We start from the raw sequence: 13,482 nt of genomic DNA on the forward strand, positions 1-13,482 counted from the left end.
ATATTTCTTTTAGGATAGGTTTAGTATTGCTGTATTCTTTTAGTTTTTGCTTATCTGAGAAATTCTCTCTCCCATTCTAAATGATAATCTTGCTGGGTAGAGTATCCTAGGTTGCAGGTTTTTTGCTTTGGGGACTTTGTGTATATCTTTCCACTCCCTTCTGGCCAGCAAGGTTTCTGTAGAGAAATCAGCTGATAGCCTTACAGGGGTTACCTTGTAACTGACCCTTGGTTTTTTTTTTTTTTCTTGTTGCCTTTAGAATCCTCTCTTTAACTTTTGCCACTTTAATTGTGATATGTCTTGGAGTAGGTCTGTTTGGGTTCATCTTGTTTGGGACCCTCTGTGCTTCCTGTACCTGGATATCTGTTTCCTTCTTTAGGTTTGAGAAGTTTTCAGCCTTAATTTCTTCTTGACCCTAGGACGCTTAAAATTACTCCACTTTTCTGCAGACTTTTAAAGTGAAACTTCTCCAAAGATTTGTCTTTGTATACTTTCTCCTACCTTCCAGCAACTGGTTAACACATTCCAATCTGGTTTTGCCCCCCAAATGCCACTGGAATGGATTTCCTGACCTCTCCCAGCCTCTCAGTCTAATAGACTTCTTAATCCTATTCTGTGTAACATTTGACCCAGTTACCCTCCCCACTGACACCTTTGCCAGAACAACCTTCTCTGAATGATGTCTACAGATTGTATCACTTCTCTTCTCTCAACCTTCTTTTCCTATATAGTCATTCAAAAAGATTTTATTTATTTTTTATTTCAGTACAGTTGACTTAAAATGTGTCAGTTTCAGGTGTATAGCAAAGTGTTTCAGTTATATGTGTATACATGTGTGTGTGTGTGTATAGATATATATTCTTTTTCAGGTTCTTTTCCATTATAGGTTACTATAAGATATTGAATATCATTCTCTGTGCTATACAGTAGGACCTTGTTGTTTACCTATTTTATGTGTAGCAAGTAGTGTATATCTGTTAATCCCAAACTCCAAACTCCTAATTTATCCCTCCCCCTTACCCCTTTGATAACCGTCAGTTTGTTTTCTATGTGTGTGAGTCTGTTTGTTTTGTAAATAAGTTCATTTCTATCATATGATATCCAACCATTCATAAGTTGGTAAAGCTTTTGTTTTATAGGTAGCTCACATCTTTATGCTGAAATCCAAACTGTCACAATCAAACTTACTTAATTGGTGTCTCTACTTGGTTATCTCATAAGCAACCCAAAATTGATGTCTTCATAGTGGAACTCTAGATTTTTCCCCAGCCCAACTCCTTTCCCATTTTGACCCTGTTTCAGAAAAAGGCATTACCCAGTTGTTCCCAGTTCAGCAGGGGTCCTTTGACAATTCCCTGTCTTACCTGCTGTATCTAATCCATCACCATATTTTGACTTTAATCCATGGCAGATCTCCTTATTTGCCTTTCTTCAATCCATTTCCTGCACAAGGATCTTTTGAAAATGCAAATCAGATCATGGCACTCCCCTACTTACCACTTTTTGGTGGTTTCCTACTGCCTATCACATTTGGAATAAAATGTAAAATTTTTAGCTAGCATCCTACCAAACTCACCCATCTCTTACTCTCCAGCCCAGCCCTGGTCTGTATGCTCTGTGCTGTAGCCATATTTGTTGTCTTTCAGTTTCCTAAAAACAAGACTGCCCACTGGCACCTTGACATTTGCTGTAAACCTCCCTCTTTGTCATCCTTGAGGTCCCAACTTCCTGGTTATGTCCTCAATGAGACCTTCCTGCCCATCTGATACGTCACTTCCTCTTGTTTTTCCCTCATACTACAAATTAAGATTTGAAAGGATACGTTCACTTTTCTTGCTCATTGGTCTCCTCTTGTAGTTCATGGATTCTGTGAAGTTAGAAATCTTAGCTGTTTTGTTAACATCTAAATCCCCAGAATCTAGCTCATTGTACAGTGCACGGGTGCTAAGTAAGTATTTGTTGGGAGGCTGAGTGATGTTTATTGGAGCATTGCTTTTAACAGCAAAAAAAAAAAAAAACCCGGCCATGATGTAAAGGTCCATCAGTTTAGTGATTAAGTTATAGGACAATCCACATGAATCCTCTGTAAAGAAGTAAATTTATACATGCTGATATAGGAAACACATTTAAGAAATACTAAGTGGAAAAAAACCCATTGCTAAACACGATATAGACTAATACCATTTTTTTAAGCTGCATCTTCAGATTTATATCTATATGTCTTTCTCTCTTCCTATGTCAATTTCCAGGATTTCTACAGGGATTTCTTCCAAGGAATTTGGCAGTATGGAGTGAGAAGAATTTCTTATTTCATCCCTTTCAGAACTATTGGATTTTTAAATTTTTGTAACTTGCAAAGATTCCTTTTATAACATCTTGCTTTGAAAATATAAAGATCTTTTGAAGTAGATTACAAAACAGTATGTACATTTGTATTCATTGGCTACAAATATTTTATTATCTATGTGCCAGGCACTTCTAGAGGTTACATATACAGTAGGATCCATCTTTTTTCCAAAACTGGGTATCTGACAAAGGGTAAATATGAGGGTTTTCCTTTGAGGGTGGTGGAATTATGGTTGGATTTCACTGTGCCTTCTGATTTCCAAATTTTTGTTAGTAAACAGGATCAATAGTGTAATTAAGTTATTTAAAGAGGCATTTCAATGCTTCTGTGGCAAAATACTCTTTAATCGTTTTAGAATGGTTTACTTGGCCAGGTGCATGCCTTTCACTTTGATGGAAAAATCATTAATTGTATAAATTCCTTTGGTGTAGAGGCAGTGATAAAAATGTGTAGTACTTACAACTTAGAAAGTTTATAAATATGCAGCAGTTCCCTATAGGAAACAGAAAACTCAAAACTCAATCTTGCTTTTCTTTGCCTAGAGACTGGCTTCTTTGACATGGCCTTCGTGACATGATCATCTTGGAAAATGAGTGCCCAGGGGAGATTCAGGGTCTCCTGATACTTAGTTAATATTTGTAATGCACATCTGAGCATATTTATGGACATCATCTTGAATCCAGAAGGGCAAGGTGTTGCTCCTCTAGGTGTTGGAAGCTGAGTTTAAGTGGAGTGTATCCATTGGGCATCTGGGGCATGGAGTAGATGTCACAGTCTCATGGGGAAAGAAGATACATGTGCAGCAAGAAAGAGAAGACATGAAAGAGTGGGAGTGAGAAGAAAAGCCATCCAGGGAACCTCATATTCTTAAGTCGTGATTATTCTGTTACTGAGTGTGTGAAACTTGCGGGGAAAAAAGAAAGAACTGTCAGATGCACGGACTGTTGCTTTAAGGAAAGTTGAAGCACTGACTTTCAGCAAACATCTTTATGATCAACTTTCCAAAGATGGGGAAACAGTGTATCCACATTTCTCCTCTAGTTCCTTGCTCTTCTCTTTTCTGGTAACATTTTAGTGTAATTTACCTTAACTTCACTCTTCCGAGGTCACTCTTGGGATCCTGCCCTGACGAGAAACACTATAGCCTTCAGCATCCCAGGTGCATCCATCCTACACTCTGACCAAACCTCCTATCCTTATTCACCTGCTGTGTCTCCTTCACCAGGACCACAGTTTGTGAATCCACATCTTTCTGTTTGCAGCCCTGTCCTATTCGTCTTCATTACTCATGCAAAGATGTTCCGTGATTTACATCCACTTCCTTGGAGGTCGCAACTCCATCAACTTGTGCCTTCTTCTCCCTCTGAATTGTCTCATAATTCTGCAGCACTCTTGAGTCGGCTCTCTTGCCACCTTCCCTGACTACCCTGTAGGTGCTTCTAGGTAACCTATTGATGGATATGGTAGCCTGACCCATAGTGCTTTATTAAGATCTTACCTTTTAAAAACATTTATGTGTTTACTCATTTGTTTTATGCTTTTGCTACCCAAGAGTGATATTCACAAGGTTTAACGAGATAGTTCATCTCTCTAGGAAGGTAGCCCGGTGTCTGCTGCAGGCTTGGTACTTACTGAATAAATGAATGAAATTAGTCCTAATGAAATTACTGAGAGGTAGAGGGAGTGGCCACTGTGTTGATAAAGATTCTTAAACTCTTCTGCCTGTGTTGGACAAAACAGCATCCTTTATGTGCTGAGGAATTGATGAAGCACTATCACGGTGATGTAAAAAAAAAAGGTTCTCCTCTAAGCTTTCAAGGAGCACTGGTGATGCAGCAGTGCCGGCTTGATTTAGTCCCTTTCCTCTAAGCAAGCATCGTCTAGGTTGCCCGCCTGCTAGCTTTCTGCATGCTTTCTTGATTGATTGAGTCGTTCCCTGCTTGATTCCTAGAAGGATTTCAGGTGCCAAGTTGGCACTTGATCCGAGGTTAATTATATCTCCTGTAACCTAGAATCTCTCACGTAGTCTTGCTTTCTGAAAATATTGCTTTGCTGGGATTACTAATATAACATGTAGTAAAATAGAAATGAGTTGTCAGTCACCTCTGAGATGGTAATGTATTCTCCAGCTTTCTATTCAAATACATTTCTTTGGGCTTGTTTCTTTGAGGTCTGTTATTAGGTATTCTCAAAAGGACTGCCTCCACTTAATGCTTCTCGAAAATTAAATTGGAGATGTGTTCAGAGATGTGTCTGCCATAAATTACCATCCCCCCTCAAAGGTTCCCGGCAATTCTTGGCTACATCTTCAGGTGAAAAGAACTCCCTGCACTGTTGATGGGCTGAGGAGTGTAATTCCTATAAACAGCGCTGCTGAAAAGCACTTGATTCGTGGCTCAGAGGCGAAACTGTCGTGACTTTCTAATTCGGGAGATTGGCTCAGTCCAGGGGCCAGGACCAGGATTTTGTTCACCATGATCACCAAGCTTCTCCTCCCCCTTAGACATGGTATCTTGGATTCTGTGACTTTCTTGTTACTTGGAATGGATCCTTTAAATACACAACATATTCTCATTTATTTTCCCTGCCAGTGTAAAGCTGTCAGATTTTCTTTTCACAGGTTGTTCACTCATTTATTTATCAATCTATTGAATAAACAAGTGTTTCCTACATGATGTATATTGGGAGGATCCAAAGTAGGCAAGCCCAGCCCTGTCACTTAAGGTGCTTCTGGTTGAGTAAGGGAGGTAGGCAGATGAGTAAATAAGGATGTTCCTGACTTCCTTCACTGTGGGGGGTATGCAGGCAGAAGCAGCTTCCGTGGGAAGGTTTCAGTTGGATTGAGTCCTTCCAGGCAAAGCCTTCCAAAGACCCGGAAGGGGCCACACCAGGTGGAGCCAGCAGCCTAAGGGAAGCCACGGAGTCAATAGGGAGGGGCCCCCAGGAAAATTGCCCCACCCACCCAGATGCCTTTTTACAGGAGTTTTTCTTTGCTTTATCACCAGTGCTCAGGCCTTAGATATAAAGCTGGTTTATGCAAAGTAATTACCAGGGTCTTTTTGGTTTAGGCACCAGCATCTTGTTTGAGGCTGTACATTTTAAAACGCTTTTTTAGATGGATGGGTGGGTTGTTTGTGCCTGCTCAGCCCACCTGCTGAAGGCCTTGCTGCTCTTGGCGAGTCAGGTCGACACCCAGCCTACTTCACAGGTGGACAAAGAGGTTGGATGGCCAGAGAGAGATAGGGGTGGCTGGTATTTGGAAATTGCGTGTTTGTGTGTGTGTGTGTGTGTGAGAGAGAGAGAGAGAGAGAGAAAGAGAGATAAAGAGAAAGAGAGAGAAGTGGTAAAGGCAGAGGGGGCACTCACCTTGCTGGCACGTGTTGGAAAGACAGGAATCCAAGATAATTCCCAAGGTCCCAGCTCTGGTGATTGGCTGAGTGGTGGGTCACTCACCAAAATTCCCAATGGATGAGGAGCTGAAGCAGGTTTGTGAGGACATACAAGGAATTCAGTCATGGACAGACATGGGGACTTTGAGGTGCCTAAAGGCAGGCTGGTGAATCTGTCTGGATGCAGGGAATTGGGGTATCTGTCCAGAGCTTAGAGGTGATATCTGAACTAAAAGTGGAGATTTTAAAGTCATCTACAAGGGAGCTGTGGCTGATGGCAGTGAATGGACACAGTGCAGTGAGAAAAAGTAGAGCAAATGATGCTGTATATTGGCTTTCACAATCGTGTAAGGGGAGGGCAATGAAATGGGCCTGAAAATTGATCTCTACGTGGGAGGCACAAACCCAGGAGAAGGAAGGGTGCGGGAGGTGGGAGACAGCCCACTCGTCCATTCCCAGTGCTGCCGAGAGGCCAGGAAAGATGAGGACCAGATCCCACCGCTTTTGGTCAATAGGGAATCACAGTTACCCCTACTGTAAGAGAAATATCAAGGGGCCAGTGGATGGCAGAGGATAAGGTGTCCCCAGAGAAGGCTGTGCTTCTGTGGCGCTTGATGATAAAAGGGAGGACAAGTGGAGTGATGACCAGATGGGGCTTTGGAGAAAACCAAGAATTCAGTTTATAACGTAAAAGGAAGTTGAGCATGTGAGTGCCTGTAGCTCACCACTTGACCTCTGCAGCAGCGTGCATCCAATCCGTGGTCATGGACGGTGGCTGTGTTCTTCACTGAGTTGCTTATGCATTAATATTTTCCCCTTTTCTTCTTAGCCTTGCTTGGATCTGAGATCAACTCTGCATTCAGGGCAATTTGTTTTCAGAAGTACTCTCTCCTCTTTCCTCTTCCTTGCTCCAAGATCAGACTGTGAAATAAGAGAAGTCTTCATCAGTGGCTTTTTTTAGCGACCATTCTCCCTTTATGTAACATTCTCACCCAAACCTTCTGCCTCCCGCTGCCTCACGCCTTGGAGTAAGTTCCTCTCTCCCCTTTCTTCCTCTGCCCACGCTTCACTCCAAAACAAAAACTTATCTTTCCTGGGGCCCCTTTCGCACTATTTGCACCATAATAGATAAACACGTTTATTTTGTATGCAATGCCATGGCTTAATAATAGCAGGGTGTGGTTTTTATCTTCACCTTGGTCCTCAAAGCCTTGAGCCAAAGTGGTTTATTGCAGGAGTTTCAAACCCAACAACAGACCCAGTAGAGGAAGTTTTGGGGTACAGTTCTCTGTGCCTTAGCATGAGCCAGGCTCTTTGAGCTGTCACGGGGGAGCTGTTTGGAAGTTGGAGGAGGAAGCTAGGCTGGAGGAGGAAGTTCCTTAAGGTAAATTCTCTGACGGCTCCTTCCTAAATTTCTTCAAGCTGATGCTTTTGCATTTGCTTGCATCTTGGGTATGGGGGGACACCCCCTCCTTTCCTGATTTGCATCAGCATCTGTTTGCAAATTCATGTGTTTAGTTAGGATTATGGAGAAATGAACTATGTAGTCCTATTGATATTTTTCTCAGGGCAATTTTTGACTGATGCCCATATGGTCTTCAGGAGTGTCTTGATAACAGTCTTTGGAGATTAAGAGAAAGGGGATGCTTTATTTCAGCCTCTCCTGGAGACTCAGTAAGACATTCAGGAGTTAGTCCCTTGGCTTTCCCCCCAAAATCCTGGTCTTTCCAGTATTCCCTACACTGCCATGTATGGCACCAAGAAAGGAGGCTTCAGGCACAGTGCCAGAAAACATCCACTCAGTGTAGTGAACCCTTCATAGTCTGCACAGGGTCTAGCTTGCGGTGTTCTTGAAGTCACCTTTAATACTAATGATGGTGGTAAGAGCAAAAACTTCATATAAGCCTTGTTCCAGGAAAAACAAAGGAATGGCTTCATGGCAACTTTTTTCTTCCTATTGGAAGAATTGAAAGTTAAGTGAGTTTTAAACTTAGAGCGTAAGTGCTCACACCTTTAACAGCCTAGGATTTCACTTTGATTTGCGAGGACATCTGGTGTGTATTCCAAATGGATGGAAGAGCAGTTTGATAGCCATCTGTCCCCAAGAAATGTAGGTTGGCGGCAAGATTGAAGCCAAAATGATGCCTGCTTGGTCAAAGAGTTGCAAATAATTTCTAGCACATATAGTCTTCTATAAAGAAGCAAGACAGCAGTGGAGATCTTACAGAAATGTTCAGAAGTACTTGAATAACCCAAAGGGGTTTGACTGCAGGCAAGCTAGCATGTAACTTCTACAAATAAGTGATTCATTCAGCACAAACCGCATACTGTGAGCTCTAATACAGCTCAACCAGGAACACTCTTAAGGTCTTCCACTGGCCTTATTCTAAAATTACTCATTTCCAGAGTCCACATTTCAAGGTACATCTTGGTGAATAGACCAGGAGATCTGAGGACCAGTCTGGGGCCTTTATTCACCTGTAGATCCTTTTACATCCTTACTTAGTGATTGGTCATTGAAAGCTTTAAGACCTGAGACTTACCTGCATGGCTGTGTTCCCTTGCTACCTGGCTCCAGGTAAGTTTTACCCCTTGGGTTTAATTGCTTTTCTCTCTGCTTTATGATGATGGGTGATGGGATAATGCTAGAATTAAGCTGAGTCTTTGAACCTCTTTCATATGTAACACATGAGGAATAAGAAGAGGGACTTGCAGTGATGGATGGAGTCATGCATATGTTGGCCCAAATATAGTCATCCCTCTGTATCCACCGGGGATTGATTCCAGGACCTCCCGTGGGTACCAAAATTAGAGGATGCTCATATTTCATATAAAACAGGGTAGTGTATTTATATAACCTCCACACATCCTCCTGTTTACTTTAAATCATCTCTAGATATACTACCTAACACAATGTAAATGCTGTATAAATAGTTATAAATACAATGTAAATGCTATTTGAATAGTTGCCAGCATACAGCAAATCCAAGTTTTGCTTTTTGGAACTTTCTGTAATTTTTTTCTGAATATCTTTGATCAGTGGTTGGTTGGATGTGCAGGAATAGAACTGCGGATATGGAAGGCTGACTGTATGTAATTTCAACAAAGTTGAAATCAAAACGGTGGCTTGGATGTGAGCAGAGAACAGGGAAGGACAAGGCACTTCCTGTGATGCCTTTTGTTGTTTCGCAAAGTAGGAACCAGGTTTATCTCTGGGATGCGTCTGCCCAACAGTAGTACCTTTTAACTGCAGAACCCTCACCTTCTTCTAGTTCTCATGTTGAAGCTAACACTGGAGTGTTTCTCTGCCCTGCTTTGATCGTATTCCCCCACTGGGATCTTAACACAGCTGAGGCAGGTTGGCAGTTTAGGATCTGGGTGGTGATGTGGAAGGATTTCACCCTGACCTTGATTTAAAGCCTTTCTGGGTTGGCAATGACCTGAGTACATACCCTGAACAAGCTTTTCGGAAATCTGTCATGGGGAGGTTTCAGTTAAGAGGCCACATGTCTCTTGTAACAAAACGCTCATCAGTGATGGATCACTGGCTTTTGTTGGAGTCACATTTTCTGCGGTTCCTTGAGTGAAGTTCCTTTGAGATTCTCAGTTGTTTTTTTTTTTTTTAACATGGCTCAGTTTCTGTGCATTAGCACAGAAGTCCCTGCCACAGCTCCACGAGGCATCAGTAATGTAAAATCACATTCAAACAGAGCAGCACTTTCTTTCATTTATATCTGCTTAGAGGAAACAATGAAAATACTGCTTCCTGTAACTAGCATGGGCTTTGGCTTATCTGGTGGGTTTGTGCGTGACCCACCCCCACCCTGGGCACACACCTGGAGAGCAGTGTGCCAGAGCCAACCAACTTTCGGCCATTATTAAAAATTCAGTTATGTAAATACACAATTAAAACAAATTTTATTTGCAAAAGTAATAAACAGTCAAAACTCACCACTTACTCCTTAGTTTACCACACTTTACTGTAATCTATGCTCCTGGGGTTATTTACATCTATTGCATGTATCAGGGAAAGACTGTGCAAGGGACTGTTACTGCACATCCATTCCCACATCTGGAGGTAGCAGTGTCAGGAACTTATTTTTGAGAGCCAGTTGCTAAACACTTACCAGCACACCACTGTAAATGTACACACAAATACATACACTGGCTCTCTTTTATGTACATCCAAATCCTTTCCATAACCATGCAGAATAGGCATTCGTTTTTCTATTTTCTAAATAAGAAACAGAGGCTTAGGGAGTATAAGTGACTTGCCCAAGGGACTGTTCGCATTCTTCCATTCTCCTAGCTCCCCAAAGTTCAAAAGAAGTAAGAAGTAGGGGATGATTAGGGGAGACAGAAGCTGTGTTGGATTCAAAGTAAAGTGCAGGAATGGGAAGGGCAGGAGCACACCACGTGGAAATCTAGGGGAACAGCACGCAGGGCAGCAGGTACAGCCAGTGCAAGGGCTAGCAGGAGGGGGCAAACTTGCTGTTTCTGAGGACAGCAAAGTTACTACAGGGGCTGGAGTAGAGAGAGGGGTGGGGGGGACTTGAAAAGGAAAGAGAAGGAGGGCTAGACTACTATCAACCTTTATGAAACCAGGCAAGTAACTTTCCACTCTGCCTTATTTTTCTGATCTATAGAATGGGTCACTTCCTACTTAAGGTGAATGCTGATGTATGTGAACTTGATATGTGTCAGATAAGTCATTGTTAATAAAGCTAAGCCAACACTATGATTCTATCAGTGCTCTTTTCTGTTGACTTAAATGTAATTTCAAGGAGGAATAATTTTTTTTGCCATTTTTAGCAGCTGCACTGCGAATGATTCGGAAACACTTAAATACACCCCTGTTTAAACCTATGTAAAATCCACAGTGCAATGCAGCTTCAATTCCTTTTCCATCAAAGTTGGAAAGACCAGTTTTTTCACTTCCCTTCTAGCTAGGCATGGCCATCTGAAGTTGTTGAATGGGCTTCTGGAAAAGCCTTTAAAAAGCAGGATAGACTCACTAGGCGTACCCCCTAATCCTACTGTCTTTTCTTTCTCTTTTTTTCATTCTGCTGGAAGGCGGCCGTGGTCCCTGAAAGTAGGTCAGCAGTCTTTCAGTCATGATGTGACAAGCATCATGACAAAGCCTATGTACTAGGAATGGAGGATGGACGGATGGGAAGAGCAGAGTCCTTTGGACCACTGTGACCAACAGGCAGGTTGCGTGGGTCAGTCCGTTTTAGGACACTGTTCTTCTGACCTTTAGGCTGCCCCTAAAAGTTGCCGTTTGGGAATTTTGACACTATCTACTGACGTGCTACTTTTTCTAACAATAATTTTGGTGGTTGATTTGACATACTGGACATACTCTTGCAAGCAACAACATGTGATCATATTTACCAAGATTTTATTGATTTCCAGCTTCTTCAAAGTTACTGCCAGAAAGTTTTTACCAATTGAAATACTTTGCTCTGATACTCCTTGGACTTTTATTTTTTTCCTATTAAGATATTAATCTCATGTCATTCTAGTCTGGAGCAATTCTTTATAAAATGAAACATTTTCATCATTTCCATATCTGGAGAGAATAGTCTTTTTTACTTGGAAACTTGATACTTTTCCAAGGAGATGTTGTCAAAGGGGAATAGAGAGATTTGGAAAAGAATTTGATAAACTTGAAAAGTTGACAAAATAGATGCTGTGCTTCAGTTGAGTGAGCACATTTTATCACAGCCATTTTGAAGCTATAACATTGAAATTCTTTGCTCACTGTCATTCATCACCAAACTTTTTGTTTGTTTGCAATTTATTGTGGTAATCGTAGAAATAATATGTGAAGATACTAAGGCACAGTGATAATTTAAATAACACAAATATGGTTATGTGTTAATTTGCCAACTTGGAGGAGAAAAATGAATGCAATCTGTTTAATTATAGAAGAATTTTTTTAAATCCTTTCCTAGAGTAATTTGTAAGTGTTAGGAATTCTCTTAATGACTGTAGGATACAGACTGAAAAATATCTAGGGATTATGATATTTAGGGACTATGATATTTAGCTAAACCTGTAACTTTGTGTGATTTGAAAGCCTGAAGATATAATAAAAGCTAAAGTGAATCTAGTATAATATGAAGACTTTCTGAAATTAAAGAAAATGTGCATTTGATGCTAAACTGCATTAGTTCTATTTAACAGGCAGTATTTCTTTCTTTATTTTTAAATTGAAGTATAGTCAGTTTACAATATGTCAATTTCTGGTGCACAGCATAATGTTTTAGTCATATACATACATACACATATTTACTTTCATATTCTTTTTCATTATAGGTTACTACACGATATTGAATATAGTTCCCTGTACTATACAGTATAAACTTGTTATCTATTTTATATATAGTAGTTAGTATCTGCAAATCCTGGACTCCCAATTTACCCCATCCCACCCCCTTTCCCCACCACCCAGTAACCGTAAGTTTGTTTTCTGTGTCTGTGAGTCTGTTTCTGTTTTGTAAATAAGTTCATTTGTATCTTTTTTTTTTTTTACATTTCACATATAAGTGATATCATATGGTATTTTTCTTTCTCTTTATGGCTTACTTCACTTATAATGACGATCTCTAGGTCCATCCATGTTGTAGAAAATGGCATTCGAATTAATGGCATTATTTTATTCTTTTGATGGCTGAGTAGTATTCCATTGTATCAATATCCCACAACTTCTTTATCCAGTCATCTGTCAATGGACATTTAGGTTGTTTCCATGTCTTGGCTATTTATTGAACATGCATTTGATCAATCTATTGTTTTATTCATTTGTAAAAAATATGAGAGTTTAGATAAGGAGGACTTTGAAATTCCAAGCAGTGGTATGCCTGCATGTCTTTTAGTTTCCTCCCTTGCTTCCTGCCTGCTTTCCACTTCACAGAGAATGTGGTCCCTTCTGTGACTGACTTCTCTGCTCCCTGAGGCTCATATATTAATAACATCAACCTCCTGCAAACCGTGAACCTTTGATCTCATGCATCCCACCTGATCTAGGACTTTGCAGCTCCAGGTGAGCCCTGTATTTTATTGGTATATTCAGTGTTTCTCTTTCTTTCCTTCTTGTCCTCGACCCACAGACACTATAAAGTCTCCCCACTACTTGCCTTTCCTCTCAAGCAACTGCCTTCTCCACTCCTTTTCTTCCAAACATCTTAAACTGCCCTTGTATTCTCACATTTTCTCATTCCCTCTTCTAGCATTTCATCTGCAATCCCACCAGTGGCAGAGTTCTTATCAAATGTGATAAAATAACATTAAAAATCCAACAAGATCATTTTAATTCTCAGTCCACCTGACCTCTCAAGAGTCTCCATCATTATCTTCCTTCTCACTCTCTCCCCACCTCACCATTCCCTTGTGGTTTTCTTCAGTCTCTTTGAGGAGATTTTTCTCTGCCTTTTTCCATGGGTTACTCTTTTCCTCCATAATTGTGTACAGCCCGACGGCTCTCACAGTAGCTCTGCAATGTGTACCACCACATCTATGTCTCCAACTCCCTCTCCCCAAGCATCAAAGCTAAATTCCCAGCTTGTGCTGGATGTCTCCATCTGGGTGATAGCTTAAAAATATATCCAAGACTGGATATATTTTCCACCCCCATCTCATCTTTGATGCCACTCGCCAGTCCCCAGTCCTGGATCTCAGCAGTAGCAGCCCCAAAGCAAAAAATTAAGCGAGCTTTCGTATCATCATGTCGAAATACAACCG

The 13,482-nt window shown here is 41.0% G+C and overlaps 1 protein-coding gene across 1 annotated transcript in view; it reads left to right on the top strand.

Moving 5' to 3' along the window:
* PAK5 (p21 (RAC1) activated kinase 5) overlaps window positions 1-13,482 on the top strand; it is a 248,165-nt gene that overhangs the window by 34,335 nt on the left and 200,348 nt on the right. The gene's annotated exons all lie outside the window — the stretch shown is intronic.

This window comes from Vicugna pacos, chromosome 19, assembly GCF_048564905.1.
Source record: "Vicugna pacos chromosome 19, VicPac4, whole genome shotgun sequence".
Lineage (NCBI taxonomy): Eukaryota > Metazoa > Chordata > Mammalia > Artiodactyla > Camelidae > Vicugna > Vicugna pacos.